Here is a 27,312-nt window from a genome sequence, read left to right on the forward strand (position 1 = left end):
GTGGTCGGATTCCTCTGGGGAACGGGCCGGCGGCGGGTGGCCCTCAATACCTTGATGAGGCCGAAAGACGAGGGGGGGCTCGCTGTGCCGGACTTCGAAAAGTATTATCTGGCGGCACAGCTCCAGGCCTTCACCCAGGAGATCGCCAGAGAATTCCGGGGCCCGGAAGACGGAAGAGGGACAGGTATGGCCAGGCATGTTCTCTCTTTTATAGCGCTGCGACAACGTTTAGTCCTGAGGGACTTGTCGATGGAGGAGCGGACTGTCCGCCTGTGTTGGAATCGGGCCCACGCCCGAGGCCAACTGAGAACACCATATGCGCCTGAAATACCGTTGGGGATGCTGACGGCCCTCCCCCACGGAGGGGATTGGTCACGTTTGGCGGCCTGGGAGGATTCCGGTTTACAGCTCGTTGGTGATCTGTACGAGGACGGCGCGCTCTTGTCCTTCCAGGATCTCATTGACCGCTTCGGGATCTCCCGAGGTGACTTTCTGCTGCACTCGGCCATTATACGAGCGATCCAGGCACACTGGAAGAATGGGCAGGAGGAACCCCACTTATCTCAGGTGTGCCAGTACGTAATGATGTCGGCGGGCACGGTGAAGGCGGTTACTTGCCTGTACGGCAGGTTGATTACCGAGGGATTGGCTCCTCTCACCACTTTGAGGACCCGCTGGGAGGAGGACATTGGTAGGGAGATCCCGGAAACGACCTGGTCCCAGTTGGTGAGACGGGCCTGGAAGGGCACACGCAATGCCCGTTTCCAACTGGTCCACTATTATGTTCTCCATAGAGCGTACCTGACCCCGGTGAAAGTCAGGCGTTATTTTGCCACGGCCTCGGCGGAATGCCCTAGATGCCCGGCTCAGGAGGCGGACCTCCTACACATGTTATGGGCCTGTCCAGGACTGACATCCTTCTGGCAGGAGGTAGCGACGACCCTGGAGGAGGTGACAGGGAGACTCTTATCATTGGATGCGGCGGTGGGGCTCCTACACTGGTTTCCCCATACCCCCAGGAATAAAATTTCTAGTAAGTTTATCGACCTGGGGCTCCTCCTTGCTAAACGAGAGGTGACTAGGAACTGGAAGGCACGGGCTGGTCCGGCGGGCGGCAGATGGCACAGTGAGCTTTTGAAGTGGGCGGCGGGAGAGAGCGCACTGAGATATCAACTGGCTTGGAGGCAGGGTAATGAGAAGGCGCAGGAGGCCGCGTTGGAGTGGGAAATGTTGGTGCAGGCCCTCAGGGATTATAGTGCCCCTAGCGACTCTGAAAGTGAAGAAGCGACTCACCCCGAGTCCCGGTGAACGTTAATACTGACAGCCCTATTGCATTCCCCGTGGGTCCGATAGCAGATCCTATGTTGATAGCTCCCCGGCGCTGGTGGTGGGGGGGGGGGGGGGGGTTTCTCTTAGTTAGTAGACGTTTATGGGGAGGGTGTTTATTTTGGGGGTTTTAGGCTTGTTTGGAAAAGCAGATGACGGACAGTGCATTATCCGGACCAGCTCCAGCATCCTACTGACCCCCATTGCAATTCGCCGCCCGACCCCAGGGTTGTGGGCTGGTTGGCTGTGTACAGACTTTATGGAGGGGGGCCAGAGGGCTTTATTCTGTTACTATTGCTTATGATACCATGCTGGTCGTTACTGTATTGATTTACTGATTCCTGCAATAAAAATATATTTAAAAAAAAAAAAATCAAATGCATAACATACTAGAAACTCTTTTAACGTCTCCATTTAGGATTTGAATTGTAGAAAATCGCACGCTTTGCTTTAGGAATATCATGACATATCAACATAAATATGACACTAGCAGAAGAAAAAAATATTTATTAAAAAAAATTAGCTAATAAATCGTACATCCAGCATTTAACTATATACTATTCAAAAAGAATTAAACGTTCTAAACAAGAAGATGGCCACCTTGTTACCCACGGAACAGTGGGCGAATTCACAAGACAGCCGAACGATTGCTTCACTCCCCAGCAGTGACTGACGTCAGCATGTCTATAGGACGTACTGAAATACGCTTGACTACTTGGGATTTATAGTTTTCACATGGTAAAATAGTATGCATGCGTACTGTATAGGTACCAGCCTCAGAAGTAAGGCAAAGAAAGTGTTTCGACGTAGTTAAGTGCGAGAATGGGCAGGGAAACCGTTGGTGGGCGAACTGCACCTAAACAGACCACGAAACACCTGTAACAGGTAATCTGTAGCAACCAGAAAGTGCCATTGATGGGTAACTGAGACCAATAAGAATGCAGAAATATATTAAACAGGGGATGCAAGCTAACATGGACCAGAAAATACGTGTGACAGGTAAACTGGATTGGCCTATACCCTCAAACACTTGTAACAAGTAATCTGGATAAACAAGCGCTCACGTAGACTTGTCTCTTTTTCTGCCGTCCCACTTGGACGGCCTCAGCATGCTTTCCTTCTGGCGTAAAAGGTTTATTATCTTCTTTATGGGGTCATCTGTTTAGCCCCATAAAGATAACCCACCTTTTACGCCAGCAGGAAGTCAGGGCAGTCCGTCCAAGTAGGACGGCAAAAAGAGAGAAAAGTGTGTGTCAGAGGATGCTCTTTCCCAATGGCTGGCCACCGTTTAGCATAAACGGTGATGCCGGCCAATGGGAACGGGGGCGGGGCCTAAAACCCGCTAGTGAAAGCTCCTCAAGATCATAAGATCTCGCCAGCGAGACTGCGCATGCCCAGCCTACGCAGGCTTCGACCTAAAAATCAGGAGGGCTGAAGCAGTGGATTAGTCAGCCAGCCATGAAAGCATACGAGATAATGAAAGAGGACTTCTGATTGGAAGGTTTTGAAATGATTAGACTGACTTCCCTTCACTATGGGAAGACGAGCCGGGTCACCTGCATCCTTAACCCGCCCCCGTGATATCGCTGATTGGAGGAATTCCTTTTGAATCTTACTCCGTCTGTTCAATTGGTTGACAGTGTGTCCCCGGGGCTTGCTCTTCAATGCTGGATTTGTGCTTGCTAAAAGAATGAGTCTGCCACCGGGTACCTACATGTATATTTACATTGAAATTGACCATGGAATTTCAAGAAAAATGTATATAGATATTCCAGAATTAAATGGAGAATTACAAATATATAAACATATTGAGACAGGTCATATTGCTTGTTTAATTTATAAGTTCACATCACATGAGCATACGTAAATGTCCATTTGTATTACCCAGCTGTCTTGCGCTAGCATACCACTATAATATATAAAATGTGGTTTATTCATAACAACAATGCTAACAAGTGCAAATTCAGTGAACATGATAGATGAACAGTAAATTGTGTTATATTTATTTCACAAAAGTGTAGTTTTCTATTTACACAAATATTTTAAACAAAGGTTCGACCGTACTACTTTGTTGCTGCATTGCATACATGCAATAATCTAGTTGGTGTACAGCAATTACACAGGTAAGCAGCAGTTTTATGTGTAGGTTCACGTAGGCCAGGGCATGCAAACAGCATAAACAAGCACACGTGCGTGCGCACGCCTCGCACTAAAAGTACATTTTTTTTTAAAAGGCACATCTGGCGAGTGGCGAACGATGCGCATTATTGACGAGAGAGGAAAGCCAGATGGCACAACACAACCTTAAACCCTAAAACACTACCCCCAGCACGAATCTCCCCTGACCACCAGTCCGGTCCCCACACCCAAACACTACCCTGCATGATCCCCCCAGCAAATCCCTAAACCCTAAAACACTACCCTACACCACACAAACACCACACCACTCCCCTAAACCCTAAAACACTACCCCTAGCATGACCCTACCCCGACCCCTAGTCTGATCCCCACACTCAAACACTACCCTGCACGGCCCCCCAGCACTACCCTAAACTGTAAAACACTACCCTACACTACACAAACACCACAACACTACCCTAAACCCTAAATAACCCAACCCCCAGCACGACCCTCCCCGACCCCCAGTCTGGTCCCTACACTCAAACACTACCCTGCACAACTCCCCAGCACTACCCTAAACCACTACCCTACACTACACAAACACCAGAACACTACCCTAAAACACTACCCCCAGCACGACCCTCCCCGACCCCCAGTCCAGTACCCACACTCAAACACTACCGTGCACGACCCCCCAGCACTACCCTAAACCCTAAAACACTAACCTACACCAAAGTACAATAAAATATTTAGATAATTCAGAAATACAGTTTGGAAAAGTTTTGAAATGTATCCAGGTCACAGACATAAATAGAAAAACTCACAACTTGGCACTATTAAATCCAATGCTTTGTGTAAACACATATTCCAGTGACTGCAATGTCCATCAAGTTGTCCCAAGTTGGAACAAGATAATAGCAGTATATATTTCGGAAATAGTAGGAAGTTCTGCTTTGTTTGTACCACAAAATTGTCATTTGTATGCGAATTCCCAAATCACTATGAGAGAGATTAGTGGATGCTGTTGTATTAGCCAAAATCTACATGCCCAGATCTTTAAAAGGTACCATACATTTCGGAAGATTTGAAAAACTGATATGGGGGTTAGCAAACTTCACCCTGGAATTACTAGGAAATGATACACAATCCTCTGTGATCGGAAATGATACACATCACTTTAAACTGCAACCCTCTCCCCCACTGTAAACCGGTAATTGCCAGGGCACCGGTAAGGATATGTTTACTTTTATGTGTTTACTTTTCATGTGTTTACTTTTACCAAATGTTTTTAAAAGTACATTTTAAGTACATTTTAAATGTTGTGTAAAAGCTAGGTTTTAACACCATAGGAATTCACACTGTTGTGTGCTATTATCAAATGTACTTAAGAAAATTAAATTAAATTCAACCATATAGTTTTTCAAGAGTTTTCAATGATAAATGAATGGGCTTCTGTCATTGATTGTGGATATTGTTCATTGTCTTACCGATACCCCTTATACTTTTACTTGTTATCTTTGGACTGTTGAAAATAAACCAAAAAGTCGACCGAGTATTGGAATACTTTGACCATTAATTCAAACAAATATATTATTGAGGAATGTAAGATCCTCCCACCTATGCATGTGTAATTGGGAAATATCTACTAGTGTACCTGTTTATTTGTTAATATTGTGATTATTAGCCTAGCCATACCTTTTTGGTTTAGCAATTGACCCAAAATGCTTTGGACATAACTTTTTATAGAATCGGCCGCTATGGGTAAGTGCAGTAGTATTCAAATTGTATGTATTCAGTAAAAGTTCTGCATGGTAAATGAAGACTATACGGTTAGCATAGAAGTATTTGCTTAGTATTCAGCAGCAGCTTGAATAGTAGTCTGGGTAAAGTGCAGTAGTATTCAAATTGTATGTATTCAGTAAAAGTTCTGCATTGTAAATGAAGACTATACGGTTAGCAAAGAAGTATTTGCTTAGTATTCAGTTAGTGTTCAAGAATAATCACTCACATATCAGTAGTCTTCATGCACTAGCCTTCACAAAAAGAATACTACAGAATACTAAAATTGGCATAAAATAGTCTTCGAATGCTATAAAACCACAGGTTAACCACTAAATGTAGTATTCCACTTCGGTAAGGGATATGCCACTGCATCAGCCCCTACTGCTCCCTCAGGAAGACCCAACCCCTCTCATTATTATGCTCTGAGTGGCTCTCCACAATCTCCCATGTTCTTTCCAGCGACTTCACATGTGCCATTAGCTGCTACAGCTGCAAAGCTGCACTCAGGGTGCTCGGAGGGACTTTGGCCAGTTCTTGCTCAATGTTGTGAATTTTGTAAGTCAGCTTGTGCTGACCTGCCCGCTCCAGGGTGAAGTCGACTGTGATTTTGTCTATGCGGCCCTCAAAAGAATTGCCCGTTTGTTTGTGGGAGGTAACCACAGCATACCACTAAGGCCAGATTCTAGTTTGGAGTCCAGACTGTCCACTACCACCTGTCCCGGCGGCCACCGATCCCCAGCCGCTCAGTTCTCCGACACTGAGGAGCTGCCAAATGTCGATGCTGCCGCCTTCTGCAGGCAGGCCATCGTTGTGCCAGACGCCCAGGCACTATGTATGACATGCTGTGCAGTGCAGTGTTGCCAGCCAGACCCTCTCCTCCAGTCAGGTGTATGCTAGCCAGGAATCTTTGTTCAGGCGGCACCCATGGAAATCCCCCATAGACCCAAGAGCTCACTACCAGGGGGCAATGAAAGGCAGCACCACCTGGTCGCCTCCTCGAACTAATGGTGGCAACTAGATTCTGTGTTCTCCAGTATACCAGTAACTGACGGCAGATCTAGAGGTGCAACCAAGGGCCTGGGACTGAATCAACCCTGTGCCCCTGGCACCTGCCGCCACCAACGGCCGATATCAGAGACTAGAGCCAGTTAGTGGAGTCCCCCACCAGTCTTTAGCAGTGTCCTCAGTGATGTTGGTCAGCTGCAGCGCAGGGATTGCTGAGGCCACGATGTGCGCCACTCCCTTGTGCTAGGCCTGGGCCCGACTCGACCCTCGGGCCTCCTTCGCTCCGTGTCCCACCTTCATCTCACCTGAACATCGACACATGGGCAGTCCACCGCACTCTCTCAGAATCTGCGACTCAGCCAGCAGGAGCCTCAGCCTGGTGGGATTGCACAATCCTGGGTACAGCAGTCACCGCCACGTCTGCTTGGGAACCTCCCAATGCTTGTGATGCAACAGGGCCCACTTAGACGTGTAGTGGCAGCGCTCCCACAACACAAGTTCAGCGCAGCTCAGGGGCCGCATCCTCCACAACATCCCGGCAGTGCAACATCCTCCACCCTATGATGCAGAGAGGCGAGGCCCAACATTGCCCATCTCTTCCGTGCACCCCGGTGTAGTGATGGCACGTGTTATGCAATGTAGATCTCCCTACGTCAGTGCGCAGGAGCACCTCTACCAATCACAGCTCCAAGGAACACCAGGCGGTCATCTCAGAGAGGTCAGCGTGTCTCCATGCGACCAGCCAGACTTTGCCACCAGGTAAGGGCGATCGCTGATGGATCAATGTCTACCGCCATGGCCCACAGGCTTGGACCCGACTCGGCCCACCTCCACGATAAGGCCGCAGCGACTCCACTGTCCTGCCTCCTCTCACTCCGGGTCTTAGACGCAGGCCCAGCAAGGCCTCCAGGCCCTGGAGATAGACCCTGCTTCCACGCATCGGCTGCCATCGTGTTGCAAGGATGGCGTTATGAAAAGTGCTGCATCACTGATTTTCCCCAGCGTTGCGCTACTTTTCATAAATGAGGCCCTGATTCTGCATTACCTCTTTCCCTTGGACTCTGGCTGGACTTGTGTTGAACTTGACCCTGGCTGTTCCCATCTGCATTCCTTTGTTTTTATTTTACGTTTTTTCATTAGTATTGTATTTATAGACTTTTTTTGCTTCTAGAGACTGAAAAGTGACAATGGACTGACTAAAGGGATTTTTTTTGCAGCTAATTGGCCTTTTGTCACTTTTTTCTCGCTAACGTCAATTTTTTTAGCGCCCTGACGCTAGTGTTAGCAGCAATTTTCACCGCTGATACTATCGCCATGAGGCGATGTATTGTAAATACATTGCTAACAGGACGTTTTTCGGTAATAGACCGCGTTAAAAAAATTACTGCTTACTACTGCAAAAACCCGTTTGCACAAATTCTTGTAAATATACCCACACATCTCTACAAATGCAAAAGTACAGAGATAATGATCAGCTCTATCTTTGGATCACAGACTTCACTCCAACCTAGCTCTTGAGAGAAAGGTCAATTTGACCATAATTCCATTCAATTTTTGTTACGTTTCAATCAATTTGGTGAATATTTTAAGGGGGTTTAAGTGTTTGCATAGATTTATCTTGGTGATATGTGTATCATTTCTATGTATTGAGTTCTAGACTATTCAACTCAGGCATGTGCAAGGATTTTTGGCTTACTAGGAAAGAAACATTTTAACACAATTTTCCTAACATTGATTGGAACTATTGGTCTTGGAATAATGAACCTGCCTAATATTTTTCTTTAGGTTCCTAAATGTATGGATGCATGCATCCGTACTACAACTGTCTCCGCTTTTTTCTCCAGAGGCCACTTTTCATGGTATGGTTAGCATTGGGAAGTCATGATTCCTGCTTCCCATTATTTTGATGATCACTTTCACCATGGTCATCAATTTAACCAACAATGCAGTGATTTATTTGAGCTGGTGCTGGCACCAGCACTTATTTCATAACACTGGCACTTTTGATAGTCACATGCTGGTGCTGTCTGGTTATTTTCACATTAACACATCAACAGAATACTTAAGAGTTTAAAACATTTAAAAAATAATACAAAACCATCCAGGCCATTTTTACAGCCCAGGCCAAGGAGTTGGGGATCTCCAAGCCCAAAAAGGATTCGAGGGAGGGAGTCCAAAGAATGCCTGCTTCCCCATTAAATAATTTACTATGGATGTGCCAAAACCTGTGTCATACGGCTTCTACTTTCTCAGTAGGAGCTGTGTGTTTGATGGGCAACATAAACGTTGGGATGGTGCCAGACTGATTCTATGCACCCCCTCAAAATATTTTGGTCTATAGTCCTGCTAGCTCACAGTGCTATCCATAAGTACCCCTAAAACCTGAGAAGGTAACAAATGGAAGGGGCAACATCAGAACATGACAAGCTTGGCACTCCAAGGAATCATGGTAACAGCTCTGAAACCTTTCTGCTCAGTCACTTGTGCATGCCCAGAGAGATACACAAGAAATAAACAAACAGGCATTTCAATATTTATTGAACCATTGTGGTTCTTGTGTAAATCATATGTTCTGCATAATTAATAGACAGAAGCAGATGAAACAGATTAGCAATATGAGAACAGTGAAAACGGTCAACAATTCCAGCATTGTGCTAAAGCAGAATATATTTATGCTGCCATATATGTACGATGTAGAGTGTCCTCCTACTATGCACTCCTTAACCTAGTTACCAAGGTTGATCTGCCAAAATTCCCTACTGGATGATCCAACTCCCCATTACCTGTGGGTGGATGTGTTTAGGTCCTAGTTTTGGTCACAATTTGGACATCCCTCCATCCCACGTACGTCTGTAAGGCTGCTTGTTTGGAAACGTGTGATCCAGTTGATCATCCTTCATCACTATTTGAGAATACCATATAACTTTGAGAACTATCTAGATCATTATTTTGAACAACTTACGAAGTGAGATGCAATATTTGCGCACACTATAGACATATCAGACCAGTACTTTATTGATTGACTTATATAAGGATTCCTCTTCCATATTGGTTTTAGTTTAGATAATTTACATACCTTCTTTGGTTCGAAATATCCTTTTTGGTTCCATCTGTAAATTAATTTAGGTATTTTCTGTGGCTGTCCTGGAGAGCATACAACGCACGCAGAGAAACAAAGAATTGTTCCATCACTAAGCCACTACGTTTTAACATGAAACAAACCTTATTCCTATGTTTTGATTTTTGTATTAACGTTTGAATTACTTGGATCTAATTGTTTTGTATTAGTCTGTATTATGCACATATGTCTATATTATGCTGTTAAGTATAGTATGTTTTGTTTGTCTCACAAAAACCTTTTTTATCATGAATTAATATTAATAAAATGAGATTTTTAATATAAATGTTGAGTACACTGAGTCACTATTCATATCAATGTGCCTTGTATAGGTCAGTGCATGACCTGTTAATTGCCTATCTTTCTTTTTCTCAGCTGCATTTTACTGGACATTGCTTTGTTCGTCCTGGAAACCATTCAGTTCCTGTGAAAAAGCCAAACGTTTGTTCATATCAAAAGGTGTTTCAGCCACTACTGTTCTGGGACTGTCGATGACTGAAAAATTGTAATCCATGCGAGCAAATTCCAGAAATATGCGATGTACTCTCGTCAAGTGTGCTGAAAGGTCATCATCCATCAAAAATGTGTCAATGACATAGGACAATGCCTCTTGATCATAATTTTGTTGAAGTTCTCTCACCCAAGCTGTAAAGATGCCATGGCTATTCTTACACCCCTAGGGCAATCAACAGAATTGCTGTTGTGAATCAGGCATGGAAAACAAGGTCAAATACCTGCTTTCGGGTGCTATATTTTAAGCAGAAAAATTCATTCGAGATACCTAGTGTTGTTTTGTATTTTATCTCACTATGTTGTTCATTAGTGCCGTATTGTTTGCGTTTTGTACTGCAAATGTGTGAGTAGCTGTCTTCAAGCGTCTACAATCTAATGCAAGACAATATGAATGATTGAGTTTTATTACGAGAAACCAGGTAATATTCATTGAAGAGGGTCAACTTTCGATTACACCCTGGTATTCAAGTTGCTGGAGAATTTCCCTAACTAGCTTTTTTGCCTCATTCTTAATTGGGTATGATCTTTGAGGTTGTGGTGTCAATCTCAATGGTATCTTATGATAAAGGGAACCGACATCTCACCTCACATGGTTGCGGTATAATGCTGGAGCTTGCGCTAACGCCCACTCCTGTGCATACGTGTGCTGGAACGAGCTTGGAGAAGGAAGGATAAATTCCTGTTTCTCCGTTTGGGCACTCCATGACAAATTCTGATGGCCAGTATTTTTCAGCCAGGATAATGTCATATCCAAATGACAGGTTCACCCATAGGAAATACGGAACACTTACCCCAGTACCCAATGTTTCCACCTTGTTGTAGTCACTCAGTGCTACTGCTGGCGAACTATCGTGACCTCCGCTGTGCTGTCCAGCATGGTCAGAGCCCACTCCCCATTCAGAAGCAGAGTTCTTAATATTCGCTGCATGCTTGATCTTAAGTCCAGCTACCTTCTTATCCTTGAACTGAGGTTTAGATGTTTTAGATTTATCTTCCTGTTTAATTATGTAGTCAGATGAGCGTTGTGAGACCTTCTTCACTTTCACTCCTCTGATCTGCGCTCTGACTAGCCACCTCTCTACAAGTGTATTTCTGATTCCTCCTGAAAGGAACAAGAGAAACATTTATCAGTATCCAGATACCTGGCATGCTGTTTAATGCTATCATGGTTGTGTCAATTATAGCACTTCTGTGTGGCTTCCTGTCCAGGAGACCCACTTGTGATTTAATTTTATCTTTATTTTTCTTATTATAACACTTGTTCTTTGTAGAAGACTCAGGTGCTTGCTTTGAGTTATCCATTTCAGATTTACTCTTTATTTGTGGTTTACCAGGATTGACTCCTAAATTATCTTTACCTTATGTTGCATAGGTCTCCTTGATAATTTTAGGTAATACGTGCTCCTGTTATCCTGAAGCCAAATCCCTTAGACACTGGTGTATAGCCAATGCTGGCACGACCTCTTTAATGTTACTTAACATAATGGTAATTACTGCCACAAAATTGTCAATCAGTTTTGTTCCAAAATCTAGGTCAGGTGCTGCCCTGTACTCTTTCTGGATTTGTTTATGCACATCTAACAAAACAGCTAATGAAGGGGTACCATGAGTTCTGGTAAATACAGCTGCAAAAACTGTACCCTAAGCGGTACAGTCTTCCATGGGGAGCAATCCCCATTGGCAAGCCTATTGTTTAAATTCTATGTTTTTCCTGGGGTCAAGAATGGGGAAATACTGACTTGTGTTTTGTGCAATCCAGAATGGAATCTCCTCCCATCTGATGGGAACCTTACCCATGACTACATTTAGGGCCTCATTACAATGTCGGGCGGAAACAGTGTTGGATTCGGGACCTGACCGACTCGCGGAACTGATAACGATGTCTCAGAACACCATTTGGTCGGACTCTCATTGACTCCTATGGGAGCTCACAGTTCCAAATTACAACACTGGCTCCTATGGGGAAAATGGGTTTCTGCGGAAAACGCTGCACACTGCCTCGGGCCCCCAATGGTGCCTGCCACACGGTGCATGGTTTTAAAGGGGGTCCTTTGGGTACCATCTCGACACCTTGCTGGAGGCCACAGGATGAAGAGGAGATATCTAGGGGCACCCAAACTCAGTTTCCAACAGTCTTTTTGTGTCGGACAGACCAAGTCGGAAAGGTTCTTGGAATCCGACATCATAATCGGTCAGGTGCAAACGATGTCCGTAGAGCTGTACGATTCAGCTCCAACCGACATGGAGTCTCCGAGAGCCGGTTTGAACTGATTTGGAATGTTCAAATGGTTTCCCTTCCAACCGTGTACATCGTAATCAGTCGGGTGGATTAGTTTCTGACCAAGTCGGCTGGATGGGTTCGATGCGGTCCAGGGGAATCCGACTGGCAGCCAAAGGCTTTCCATCCGACATCATAATCAGTCCAAAAAGTGTTGGTGGGCTGATGCCCAGTGTTGCCAATTGTAGTTATGGTACTAGAGTGGTCCTTGCAGGGTTTATCATTAATTTTTGCATAACAAACTGTGTCAGGCATTTATATATTGTTAAAACATTTTTATACAATCCACGCAAATGTACAGTTGTCAAATTGATGACATTAGGTTGTGGTGTTTAACCGGCTAAGACAGACAATGTTGATACTTGTACCCGCATTACTAAGTGAACCTAGTCTAACGTCTTCCGTCATGCGTGGTAGGGTGCCTTCAAATCAATTTCTTGGTTATTGGTATCATAATGGTATTTCTATTTATATGGTGTGTAGTTATTTGGCACTTTAGCTTGTGTGTAGTTGTGAAACAGCTTTGTTGTGTCATCTGTAGAAACTGTAACCCATTAATAGACTAACTCTGTTCTATGTGCTTCGTGGGCCTCAACCACGAAGATTACCCATGAGTGTGAGATCATGTTGCCACCATTTCTGAGTAACAGCATGTCTGCAATTCTTAGCAATGATAAAATTCATCTGTTTCTGACATAGTCGAAAATGGAATTCAGAGAGGGTAACACAATGGAATAATCCTTTGAAATGTTCAAGCTTGAACAACTACAGCCAAACATACCTGAGGAGAATAGTCCCCACAATCATGGATGTCTCCGGTTAGGAGGTGAGTTGGGGTCTTTGGGCATACAAAAGAGAAATACTCAGACGATCCATTAAATAAGAACCCAACGTTGGTTTCGCCATGTTGTATGTCTTATACTTTCTCAGTAGGATCTGTGCATTTGTTGGACAACATAAATGTTGAGATGGTGCCAGACTGGTTCTATGCACCCCCTCAGGATATGATGGCCTATAGTCCTGCTATCTCACAGTGCCACCATAAGAACCCCTAAACCCTGAGAAGGTAACAGATGGATTGGGCAACCTCAGAACACAACAATCCTGACTCCCCAAGGAATCGTGGTAACAGATCTAGAACCTTTTTTCACAGTCACTCATGCATAACCAGAGTGATACACAAGAAATACAAAAGAGGAGTTTCAATATTTATTGAATCATTGTGATTTTTGTGTAAAATATATGCGCTGCAATAAATAATAGACAGAAGCAGCTGAAAGTGATTAGCAATATGAGAACACTAAAAAGGACAAACAATTTTACCATTGTGCCAAAGCAGAAGGTATATGCTGGCATATAAGTACAGGGTATAGTGTACTCCTACTATGCACTCCCTAAACTAGTTACCTAGGGCAGGTGATCTGCCAAACTCCCCTTCTGGATGATCCAACTCCCCATTACCTGTGGGTGAATGTGTTCAGGTGCCCATATTGGTCTCAAGTTGGACATCCCTCCTCGCACAGGGAAAACAGAAATCGGCTGGGCTGAGATTCCGACGAACAGTGACTTCACAGTGAGAGCAGAGTGCTCCTCTGATTTGGACATGGAAAGGCATGTGTTTGTATCATAACTGCATCCATGCTTCCATGCCCAGGACTCAATCAACCTGTCATTGTTTATCCTCTTGTGATAGCTGTGTCGCCTTACAGAGGAACAACAAACAACAACATTTGGACAATAGACGTTTGGGCCTTTTACAAAATGTTCAAGGTTTCATCATAGTGTGCCTACGAGGAGGAAATGTAAGCAATATGGTTTCAGAACAACTAATCCTGCACTGTCACACAAGCAAATGTGTGTTAAAAGTAACTGTGTAGAAAAGAAGGCGACTTAAGAAATGTGTTAATGTAAAATGGCAGTGATTTTTCCCAGGCCTTTACCAGCCCTGTGAAACCTGGGTGCTGGCCCACCCAGGTGTATTTTAATGGAATCAGGCACAGCCAGACATTGAGTTTCTTCTTTATTTTTAAAGGTAAAATGTTTAACCAGGCTTATTTTCTTTATCTTGGGATCGTTTTGCTCCTGGTGGCTCAACCTAGACACCAGGAGCATTTTCAACATGCCTCATGGTGACTGAATGGGTTATTGCTGCAAGGAGATATAATTGCTGGCTCTCTACACCACCTTCCATAGCCTCCTTCTAGGGCCCTGTAGGTAGGAAACTGTCAATCACTTCCTGCCATTGGTCTGCAGGCATTTCTTTGCATATCCCCTGTCCTGTGTTGCACGAGGCGAATGGGTGTACCCTCTGCAGTCACTCAGTTCTCAGCATCAAGCTTCTACCTACTTTGTTGCGGGCCCTCTGGCGACCTCCAGTGCCTGGCTATATCTCTGCGAGCCACTCCTAGTGACAGGTCAAGGAACCTGTTACCAGCTTTCCTAGATGTCTGTCTTCAATAAAGCCCCAGCAGGCATAGTTTCGTGCTAAAGAGCATATGTCTGCCTAGGATTTGTTCTAGGTCACTCTGGAGCCGTCGCCAGAACTGTACTATCATAGGGCACTCCTGGACCATGTGTGCAAAGTCTGCATCCACCAAGCGACATCTGGTGCAGATGATGTCAGTAGTTTGGAACATAGGGTTCAGTCTGTTCGGAGTGAGGTAAGTAGTGTGCAAGAAATTAAATTGGGCAAACTCAAACCTGGAGGTCCTGTAAACAGTATATGTATACTCCTGCATCCTGACCCATTCTTTCCTTGTGAATTTTTGCCTTATTATGGTTTCCCATCTGGCCCTCGCCTTCGGCAGGTTATCAACTGTCATACAGAGTATTGCTTTATACAACCAGGAGACCAGGTGTTTCCCAACCCGAAAAGTAAGAATTATCCGCAATAGGTTGTGCATCGCCAGTTCAGGGTCAAACGTCCAGATGAAGAGACACACCGCCCAGAACAGCACCCCATACATCAAGAATAGTGGACCTTGGAGGCCAGTCTCTGCAATGGACCTCTTCAGGGATCGGAAGGTACCCTCTGCATATTAGTCTCCCAGAGTCAACAAATCGACTGCCATCCAGTCCGTCATCTATCTCACCATGAGAAATCCTCCCCTGGTTGTAGTGAGCCCCACCATCTGCACCACCTGTGCGTACAAGGTGCGTTCACCCACACTTTTGACAGGGGTCCTCCAGCATCGGAAGGAAATGGCTAGTAAGGTTGCTTAGTAGCTCAAAGGAGCATAGCAAGGAGTGGGACCCCCCAAACTTCCCAAGCTCTGCCACTGCAATCCCGGCTGTCTACCAGGCCAGCCACTAGAGTTGCACTGCATAATAGAATTCAGATTGGGACTCCCAGGCCCCCTCAAGGGAGGTCATTGCAGCATGTTCAGGGACACTACATGGCATCCCATCTCATTAAGTGGCAGAGCAGCTCATTCAAAGAGCAAAACCAACGTTGCAGTATCCACACCAGCAGGTTAGCAAAATAATAGAGTTCATGAGTCAACACCACCATGTTTGTCAGTGCTATCCTGGCCATAATGGGTAAGCGCAACCTGCACCAGTATGCTATGCTCCCCCTCAGGCCTGAATAATCTGGCCCAGGTTACCTTCCATAGTATCAGCATTTGCATGGTACACCTTAACCTGCAGGTAGGTCTTTAACATGGGCTTCCACCTGAGTCCCAGCCACTGCCCAATCTTGGGCGGCCCCTCTGAGGAGGGTGTTAATATCGGTGAATGTGATGTCAATGTATGCCATAATATGTGTAGACATAACAATGTCAGTACAGGTGAATATGATGTCAATGTACGCCATAATATATGCATATGAAGGACTACGGATCCCAGAAAGCTCTGAGGATACGTCATGGGGCCCCACGTGTGGGCAATTAAAGGCACTTGTGATATCTTTCCCTAGTTTCCTGCCATTTTTCATTTAATGTTTACGCAAGCCTGTGATCAAGGACATTAGGAATGTCGGAAACGCGTTAGGCTTGTTATTGAACCCTTGCTTTTGTGTACTGTGCTGCAGCCTAAATTGAATGGAAGTTCAGAGATGGTGAGTGCAACCTAAAGCTTTGGGCATTGTGAAAATGGAATAATTGCACGGCAGTCCAGCCATGGGGTGTGCACCAACGCTAGAATGCAAGCAGACCAGTGGGCTTTTCACGAGGAGAGCCCGCGACCCGACCATCTGTTATGGCAAACTACTACATGTGCAACACAGTCCAAATGCAGGAGGAGCCCACTGATGGCTTTATGACATGTATTAATTTTGAGCAAACATGTAAGTTTTATTACGAACTTTGGCACGCATATGAAGGACTACGGATCACAGAAAGCTCTGAGGATAGGTCATGTGGCTCCACGTGTGGGCAATTAAAGGCACTTGTGATATCTTTCCCGAGTTTCCTGCCATTTTTCATTTAATGTTTACTCAAGCCTGTGATCAAGGACATATGGAATGTCGGAAACGCGTTAGGCTTGTTATTGATTGCTTGCTTTTGTGTACTGTGCTGCAGCCTAAATTGAATGGAAGTTCACGGATGGTGAGTGCAACCTAAAGCTTTGGGCATTGTGAAAACGGCATAATATATACATACGCAATACATATCAATGCTGGTAAATATGATGTCAATGAACTCCACTACAAACGTACCCATAATAATGAGGATATCAGTAAATTTTATATCAATGACCACCATCTTATATGTGCACATAAAATCAAACTCTTATCATTGCTGTCAAATCTATCCGAGATGATCTACCCATCAACCCGGGGTCAGAGATACATTTTCAGACAGGCCCTGGGACACAAACCCAGGCCTCCTGAATAAAAGGTCACAGGTGGGGTTGCACTTAGCCAGCAGGCAAAGGTGCGTACAGGGATCACCCTGAGCTATTCCACAGATAGGCAGCTACACCACAAAAGGTCCGATAAGATTGACCCCTGAAAAACAGGTTTAGCCATAGTAGCACCAGTTCCCAAAAAACACAAAGTCAGATGCCACATGGAGTTATGAACACTCGGCCAATCAGAACTCAGCATGCACACCACTACACACAGTGATCACACGCTCCCCATGCCGGAGATCTGGACCCATTAGGTCTCCACAAAGTCGTGACCCACATGTACCACTATATCAGATGGTTGAATTTAAGGTTCATGATTTATGTGCACTACAAAAATGTGTAATTGGTTTATTGCACTTCGAGAACTAAATATAATAAGGGCCAAAGCCTCTGTACATTGAGACAGTCTTCAGTCACGACTGTTGCTGGTCTCCCGGCTGCTGCGTTTAATTTAAGCAACCTGTTCCTGTTTTGCCAAATGCCTCTTGTCTTTTCATTATTTCAAGGTAAATTTATATCTGAGCAACAAGGGCATCACTAGGAGGTCACAGGTTTTGTTTGATTTCCTTTGGAGCCACGACAACTCCTGTAGATTGGTTAAAGTCTGCACCCCCAATGTATCCCTGTGCTGGCAGTTCTCAAATAAATTAGCATATCATCTAAATATAGCGATATGATGTGCTCCTTGTCACGCAACCTAATACCCTTGCCTAGCCTCTCTGTCCTAATTATACTAGTATACGGTAAAAAAAATTGTGCAATCAACAGCAGCAACAGAGGGCATCCCATCCGCGATCCCCTCTGGATTGAGAATGGGTCTGAGATGCAATGGCCCATCCGGACTCGTGTAAAGTATGTCTACTCACCTGTCCCAACCATCACACAGTACCATCTGGTGCATAACCACTCTCAGGTAATACCAATATAGGGTATTGAAGGCCCTCCATTTATCCAAGGAGAGCACAATGGCTTCAGGGGAGCCAAAGTTCAGTGCATCCCTGAGGATACAGTACAAACGTCTGGTGTTATGAGAGGAACTGCAACAGGGGATAAACCCTTTTCGATCATCATGCCCCAGGGTGTGCTTGTGGGGAAGCATGGCGATTGACCAGCACCTTACCAAGGGTCTTATAGTCTAAGTTTAACATGGCGAGCAGGTGGTAGAAGGCTACTTTGAAGTAATCTCCAGAGGGTTTGAGGACTGAGCCTATTAATGCTTCCCTGGTGGTGCCAGGAAACACACTGAGTATGTGCGCCTCTGTGTACATCTCCACAAGCCTCAGCACCAAGAGTAGAGTGCAGGTATAGTAGAATTCTGCTGGGAGCCATTTCATTCCTGTTGTTTTGCTCCTGTCCAACTCCTTTAGGGCACCCCTAACCTCTGGTTCAGTAATGAGATCTATCATCTCCCTGTCGTCCGTGCTCAGTGCGCAACAGCGATGCTCTCTCAAAGAAAACCCCCACCGACTACATTAAAGGTGGGTTACGCACCTCATAGAGCATTTGGTAACGCTGAGTAAACACCTTGGGCCTGATTCCCAAAGGTAAAGTTGGACCAAAAGTTTAACTTTACTAATTTTTGGTATTCACAAAGGTAAGTTAGATGTAGCAATGAAAAGTACACCAGTAGATCCTTGTAGTTAGGTTCTTTACTAAAACCCCCAGCACAGAGGAATAAGTCATACAGCTATCAAGACACAGAGCTTCTCTAATAACAGCTCTCTAAGAATGCACATACACATATAAACAATTCTGGAACATACTCAATGTTCCACACAATACAGACATCTTAAAGTGATATACTTACACAGATCTTAAAGTGATATACTACACATTCCCCCTTCTTAAAAAAAAAATAATAATAATAATAGTAAGTACAATCAAACAACTCCAAACCTTTAGATTTTTTAACAATTCTTCCACTTGAAGTTTTGATGACAGATTCATTAGGCACAAAGTTAGGTACATCCGATGACACTTGTGAACCTTCCTTAACCTGATAACTATCCCCAGATATAGGAACACCCTCATGAATGTCAACACCAGAAGGTGAATTATCACAAAAGATACCATCCTGAGACTCATCCACCGTAATGTTCCACCACCAAGATGACAAATTTTTGCACATCTCTTTATCTTTGTTTTTTTTAACATCACCACGGGATACAGGTGCAAGACGACTAAAATGCCATACCTCACCATTTTGTAATAAGGCAGAATTGTTCATAACTTTAACAACCATTCTGGGTTCACTGTACTTACTCTCACCTTTTGTGGTCTTCCTGGCACTCTTAACTCGAACCCATTGACCTTCGCATAAACTGGCCTCCTTAGTTCAATGTTTGGAATCATAATAGATTTTATTCTTTGCCTGTGAATCCATAATGCTCTTTCTAACTTTAGTTAAATCACAATTAGTCATGCCACTTTTATCCATCCAACCCCGATTGATCTTAGAATGTGGAATTCTACCTCTCATTAATGAAAAGGGACTTTGATTTGTTGAGCCATGAATTGTACTCCTATAAGCCCACAGCAATTTCTTCAATTAACCATCCCATGATAAGTTACCCTTATTTGCCAACTGCTATACTCCTTTAATACTACGGTTGGCTCTCTCCACAATACCGTTCCCGCTAGGATGGTAAAGAGCAGTAAACCTTTGTTGAATACCTGAAGCTAATAAATAGTTTTTCATCTCCATGGACTTAAATTGCACACCATTGTCTGATAATATATACTTAGGAAAGCCTTCCCTTAAGAAAATCTCATCTAGAAAAGTAATGACAGTTTTAGTATTAATCACATTTACTACACTGATCTCTAACCATCTTGAAAATGTGTCAATTAAGACTAGGATGTACTTCTGAACTCCATCTTGCCAAGTGACAGGACCCATAAAATCAATAGCTACAACCTCCCAAGGAAATTTAGTACAATCAGGAGGAGCTAATGGTGGTTTAAAAGTTGTAAAGGTTTTATCAGAGACTTCACACTGTACACATGATCTCACACATCTTTCAACCTCTACATCCATCTTAGGCCACCAATAAAGTTCTTTAATACGAAGTTTTGTGCGAGTAATCCCTGAATGTCCTTTATGACAAAGATCAATGATTCTTTTTCTTAAGTCCTTAGGTGGAATGATTCTATCACCTCGTACAACTAACATATTGGACATATTAAGTTCATCTCAAACTTCCTAAAAACCTCTTAAATCATAATTGATGATTTTCTTGTCCATGCCACTCCAACCTTTGACAATCAATTGTTTCAAAACAAGTAAAACTTGGTCATTGTTTTACGCTTCGAGCCATTCTTCTTGCGTAAAACTACCTTGAGTTTTATTGTAAGAAATATGTGCAATAGAAAAGTAATTCCACTGATTTTTATCTAACTCAATTAGCGGTAATGACATACGGCTTAAAAAATCAGCCGTGAAGTTTCTTGTGCCTGGCACGTATTGCACCTCATACATAAAGTCTTGCAGCCTCATGGACAACCTTGCTATCCTTGCTGTGGCATTGGTAAGACCATCCGTTGTAAGTAACTTCGTTAGAGGTTTATGGTCACAGCGAACAATAAACTTCCTTCCCCACAAAAACTTCCTGAAATGCTCTAAAGCCCACACCACAGCAAGGGTCTCCCTTTCAACAACTGAATAACGTTCTTCTGTGGGAGAAAGAGACCGAGAAGCAAACGCTATGAAGACCTCTTTGTTGTTCTCATTGATTTGGGTAAGGACACTACCCAACACCTTGCTACTGGCATCAGTTGTGACTATAGTATCAGCATTAGGATCAAAACCTTGCAAACTAGGAGCCTGTGAAATCGCTTTTTTAAATTCATCAAACGATCTCTGGCACAGTTCACACCAATGAAATTGTACCTTATTCTTAAGTAGAGACCTCATAATATGGGTTTTTTATGAAAATCTATCTACAAACTTTGCATAAAACTCAGCAAGTCCTAGAAATGATCTAAGATCTTCTTTAGATTTAGGTGCAGAAGCATCTCTAATTGCACTCACCAAACTAGACTTTGACCTTATACCAGATGAGCTAACTTTATGCCCCAGGTAAGTAACACTCTTCTCCGCAAACTTACACTTGGAAGGTTCTGCTGTAACTCCCTTATTATGCAAAATACCCATTACCTTCCTCAAACGCTCATCATGTATCTTCTTGTTTTGGCCCATAATAAGGATGTCGTCCTGAAAAAATACTACGCCTTGCATATCACCAAATTACTCATGCATAAGCCTTTGGAAAACGGCCGCAGTGGACGCTAACCCAAACGGCATGCGGCAAAATTGAAAACACCCAAAGGAGTGAAAAAGGACGTAAGGTGTTTACTCATAGGCTGCAAGGAAATTTGATGATACGCACAAGACAAATCGATAGTTGAAAACCATTTAGCCCCTTTGGTCAAGGTAAGCATCTCATCGATCCTAGGAAGAGGAAAGCGATCAACAATTATATTATCATTCAAATACCATAAATCTATGCACATGCCGATTTTGCCATTTGGGCGTCTGGTGATAACGATCGGAGAAATCCAATCAGACTCCTCTACAGGTTAAATTATTCCGGCATCTAACAATTTATCAATCTCTCTCTTTACTTCATCACAAACGATGAGTGGAATGTGACGATCCTTATGTACCTTTGGAATAGCGCTAGGATTGAGACTAATTTTGTGTGAAAAGCCTTGGAGATTCCCAATACTTCCATTGAAGACTTCTGGAAATTCTTTCAAAACCCAATTCTTTGTGCTTTCAGATTCACACTTGACTAACACCTGTTCTGGGCTATTAGGATTAAGAATTATGTCAAGTGAGCGTTGATCCTTCCAACCCAAAACAGGTGGTCCATCTGTAGCTACATACAGTTTACATACAGCTCTTCTACCTTTAAATTCAAACATTAAGGATCTAAATCCTAACATTTCAATTTTTTGTCCAGTGAAACTAGCAGGAATTACATCTGTAGGTTGAAGTTGCGGCCCAATTTCCCTTGTAAATTTCTTATCCCAAGTAGATTTGGGTATTATAGTAAACGGTGATCCAGAATCCGCTGCTACTTGTAGATCTATACCACCAAAGGAGACTATACATAAAGGTTTGTTGCTATCATCACCAGTAATATTTTCAACTACATGTCTAGCTTTGTTGCTTGAAGGATCGAACTCCTCATCACGATAATCCTCATCATTATCTGATAAGTCAGAGTCATCAATAGTTACACAATTTACTCTTGTTTTCTTTTGAAATTTTCTTCTACATTGTTTAGTGAAATGACCAATTAAGCCACAAACCGCACACTTTGAAGACTTAGCAGGGCATTTATCAAACCTGGCAGTATGTGATGTGCCACCACATCTGTAACAACGAAAAATTGAGTAGATTTATCTTCTTTCTTCGAACTAGGATTTTGGTGTGGTTTCCAATTTTGATAATTTTGATACTGTTTGGACTGTCTCACATTAGTATTCTTGTCTCTCCTTGTGTCATTGATCTTATTAACAGTTACTGGCTCATTGGAAGAAGAGACTGCTTTGGCACATCTATCTGAAAGTTCTGCTTTTTTAACTAATGTGATAATGTCTTTGAGACATGCATCCCCTTCTATCCACAACTTGTCTTGGACATTCTTATTATTACTACACATCACAACTTGATCCCTAATCATATCATCATGCAGGGGTCCAAACTTGCACTTGATGGCCGAATTCTTTAGAACAGAGATATAATCTTCAATGGTCTCATTTGTATTTTGTTTACGCTTATAGAAGGCGCGTCTAGAAACTGCAACACATACAATTGGGGAATAATGGTCATCAAGATCAGCTGTAGCACACTTAAATACATCCAGATCTCCACTTCTTTCAATCTTTTGCATCTGTAAATACACTTTGAGACCTTTAGGTCCTAAACAATGCAATACAATTCTTTTTTTTTCTTTCTGGAGACATAATACTGCCATTATCCTCTAGAGTGGCAATATAATTAAAAAAATATTCTTTCCAATCCAACCATTTGATATTAGGTTCACCTGGATTAACTAAAAATTATTTTGGATCACTCAAGGTAATACTCATGTTACTCTGTAAAGAAGAAGCTGTCATAATACTTGTGGAAACTGTTCTTGACTCTCCATTCATTTCTTTTTTATTTAACACAAGAACAAATGCATAGTAAAAACTTGTAATCTTACTGTATAAGAACGATGAAGTCTGGGAAAGCAAAGGTTAATTCCTTAAAGTTGCTGTTGTTATCGTGTGTATGAACGGTAAATTATAAGCTTTTAAAAGTACAGGTTAACTACTCAATTTCCTGTTGTTCGCGCTGAATAAAGAAGAAGAAAAAAAATGATAAAAAATGGCCGACACTTTGTGTGCCACTTGCGTGACCTGTGACGTCAATCAGTTGAACATCTGGTGAAGACAACAACGCGCGCTGGTTGTTACACACGAGCCAGTTGTTTGAAGGGAAACACGCTGTAACAATGGCAGCAAGCTTGCGCTCCACGCTTCTGATTCACAGGCAGCTCCCGGCTCAGATTTTAAAGGTAAACAATGTGCTCCCACGATGCTGGCTAACACTTGAGGTTACGGAAACTTGGAAAAAAACTCAGCTGGATCGCATTTGTCATCCGCATTAAATTTAAAGATAAAGAAGATTGCTAAAAGGCTGGCCGCTCATTAATTTTGACTGCTTTTAAACGAAGTAATATCGAAATAGATAGCAGTATTAAAAGTCAGAATAAAGAACAACTCACTGATAGAAGGATGTCAGGAGTATTTTTCTTCCATGTAGAGTTGAATAAGCCAGTGCAATTTCTTGAATTTTCCAAGTAGTTCGTTCTTTTGTTGAAAATACAAAGTTCATTTAAATTCCTTATGAAGCTTGCACTGAGGTTTCCTGGTCCTCGTCGCCAAATCAGTGTAGCAATGAAAAGTACACCAGTAGATCCTTGTAGTTAGGTTCTTTATTAAAACCCCCAGCACAGAGGAATAAGTCATACAGCTATCAAGACACAGAGATTCTCTAATAACAGCTCTCTAAGAATGCACATACACATATAAACAATTCTGGAACATACTCAATGTTCCACATAATACAGCGATCTTAAAGTGATATACTTACACAGATCTTAAAGTGATATACTACATTAGACTTTTGGTATGAGTTAGACTTTTAGTCTAACTTTACGTTTGTGAATCAGGTCCTTAGACTTTAGGTCTAACTTTAGGGCCTGATTCACTATGGTAAAGTTAGTTCAAAAGTCTAACTTACCTTTGTGAATACAGAAAAGTAGTAAAGTTAGACTTTTGGTCTAACTTTATCTTTGTGATTCAGTCCCTTTCTGTATCTCACATTGGGAATGTTCCATCCCTGTTTCAGTGTCTCTTATAATCATCACTAGCTGTGCTCTATCCCCTGTTTGCTTAAGCCATAGAAATAGTCTCCCTGCTCTACCTCGCTCTGCGTGATCGATAGAGAGGTACTCGTGCCTCATGAGGCAGTTTAGCAGGTCATTGAGGTGTGTGTAATTTGAACTTGCCTCCCGCACGTGGCCACCCGGCTACAGGTTTCCTTGCACCTTTATCTCCAGCTTTCGGATATTGCCCTCAGCCGCCAGTATGTCTCTGTGAAGTGTTCACTTCACTCCAATTGAAGGCCAATGCGGTGGCCCCGTAACTTACTCTTAAAAGCGTCACATTTGATGTTGCTGTGCAATGTCTTGCGGTGATTGTCTCAGAAATTGTCCCCAACCTTTTGTGACAGTAGGTCCCAGCATGTTGGCTCATCTAGATACAATACAATGCAAAGCGATTTCTAAATGGCACACCTGCCTCCAAAAAGGCATCCCAGAGCTAGCAATAGAGGTCCAAAAACAATGCAATACTATCACAGCCAGACATAGATGTCCACCAGACAGGAGTCAAAGAGCAATCTTTTAAGATTCTTTCTGGAAGGAGTGTCAGAGGGACTATGTCACAAGCAGAGAGGAAGCTCAATCCACAACTTAGAAGCAAGGAAACAAAAGATCTTCCACCTCTCCTAGCTTTACGTATCCGAGGCAATTGGGGAAGTTTCAGGTTGCTGGATCTCAGAGACCTGACTTGAAGATACGGCTTGAATCTGCTCTTAGATAAATGGGGCCTTTTTGTTCAAAAGCCCTAAAAAAACGTTTGTGCCTTAAATTGGTTCCACTTGGTAACTGGTAGCCAATGAGGTTGGTATTAGTAAGGAGACACCTGGATCCTTAGCGGAATCATCAAGATTTTTGCGAGCTGTAGAATTCTGTATTTCTTATAGTCGCTGAATTACGTATACTGGTAGACCCAAATACAAACTATTAGCATAACCCAATTTGGACGTTACCAGGGCATGAACAATCATTTTACGAGAGTCCTCCAGTATTAGATAGAGCATACTTTTTAGGGACCTAAGTGTGGCAAACAGGTGGCAGAAATAAACAGGTTGAGCTCTGTGCATATGAGCCCCAGGCACCCTGTTTGCCACACTTAGGTCCCTAAAAAGTATGCTCTATCTAATACTGGAGGACTGGAGCCCATAGTACCATTGGGGGTCTTTGGTCCACTCTGCTCACCTCACCATCAGGTGTCAGTTTGTCTGCTTTATTTTGCATTATTTCAATGCATAAAAAGTACAAATACAAGTTAAAACATTACATCCAATAAAAACATCTATGCCATACATCATATGAAAAAAATTCCATAACTTCACATTTCTTGACTGCTAAATAATTACTATCCATTAAAACATCTTTAAAGGTAAGCATCTGTGTCTTGCCAATGCCCAGAGTATATAACACACACTAGGGTATGGGAGCTGTTTGATAAAGTGCAGTGCAGGCATACGTTGGACAAGATAACATTTCCACAGCATCAGAACTTAAAAAACTTCCCTTTGTGGTCCACAAAATGTGCAGAAAAATAGAATATGTAACATTGTTTGAGCTGCTCTCCCATTACATGCGCACAATGATAAATCATTCATCGAGTTAGTGTTAGCGGGGAAAACAAACATAACAGGAATATAAATCAGCCTAAATCTAATCAAGATGTATCTATGCTGAAGGTTCCATACAAATGTAAGGTATGAATGTGAAACTGTATGCAATCATTGTAAAGTTTCCTTTATTCCTTTCCCACATACCATTTTCAGCTTTTTCTAGGAAAATCTTTTTTAATTTTGACTTTGAGAATGAGGCACACCGCAATGGCGACTCAACTAGGTCTTGAATTCCTATTTCAGGTGTCCTGGGGGAGTTGTGCACAACCCCCCACGTCTATAAATTGTATGCTAGATTGGGTGCGATGTGGGAGCCCGGGTGCAGCACCCCAACAGAGTCCTCAGTGTCTTTAGATCCTGTTGATGAAGCGAAACCAGGCTCCTGTTCAAACTTGGACCGAAAGGTGGACACCATGTCAATGGCACCCACAGTTTCTACTGCTGCCTGCAATTTATTTATTTATTTATTATGCATCTTGTAGTGCGCAAACTAAAACCCGAAGGTGTCAAGGCGCCTAACAAAAAGATCAGAAAGCAGCACTCATACGCTTACTTATACGCTTGGACAAAGAGGCGTGTTTTAAGGGCAGCTCTGAAAGTTTGAAGGGAGGGGAGGGACCTGAGCTCTAATGGAAGGTCATTCCACCATTTAGGAGCCAAGAGGAAAAAAGCCCTACCACCCCATCTAGCTTTCCGAATGCGAGGGATGTGAAGAAGAAAATGATTAGAGGAGCGGAGGTTCCCTCCAGGGTTGTAATAGGTCAGGATAGCTCCAATGCCTGTAGGGCTACTTTTTGCCAAGGCCTTATAGACCATACACATGGACTTAAAGACAATCCGCTCCTTTATCGGAAGCCAGTGGAGCTGCTTCCTGGCCAACGTGGCCGAAGAGCGTTGGGGAAGATCAAGGACGAATCTGGCTGCCGCATTCTGGACTACCTGCAAGCGCTGCATCTGACTCTTGTTCAGTCCAGCATACAGCGCATTGCAGTAGTCCAGACGAGACCCCAAAAGGGCGACAGCAAGTTGCCTTCTTGCCTGCAGGGAAAGGTAGTTCCTAATTTTCCTGAGGACATGGATTATACCCCAACAGGTAGATACCGTCCTGTTGACCTGTTGGCGCATGTCCAGAGTAGGGTCAATCATCACCCCGAGATTTTTAGCCGAGGAGGTAGGCTTAGGGCAGGGACCGAGCGAGTCAGGCCACCACTCCATGGACCAGATATCTTCCCTTCCGCCGAACACCATCACCTCGGTCTTCTCCCCATTCAATTT

This window comes from Lissotriton vulgaris, chromosome 3_1, assembly GCF_964263255.1.
Source record: "Lissotriton vulgaris chromosome 3_1, aLisVul1.2, whole genome shotgun sequence".
In the NCBI taxonomy this organism is placed as follows: domain Eukaryota; kingdom Metazoa; phylum Chordata; class Amphibia; order Caudata; family Salamandridae; genus Lissotriton; species Lissotriton vulgaris.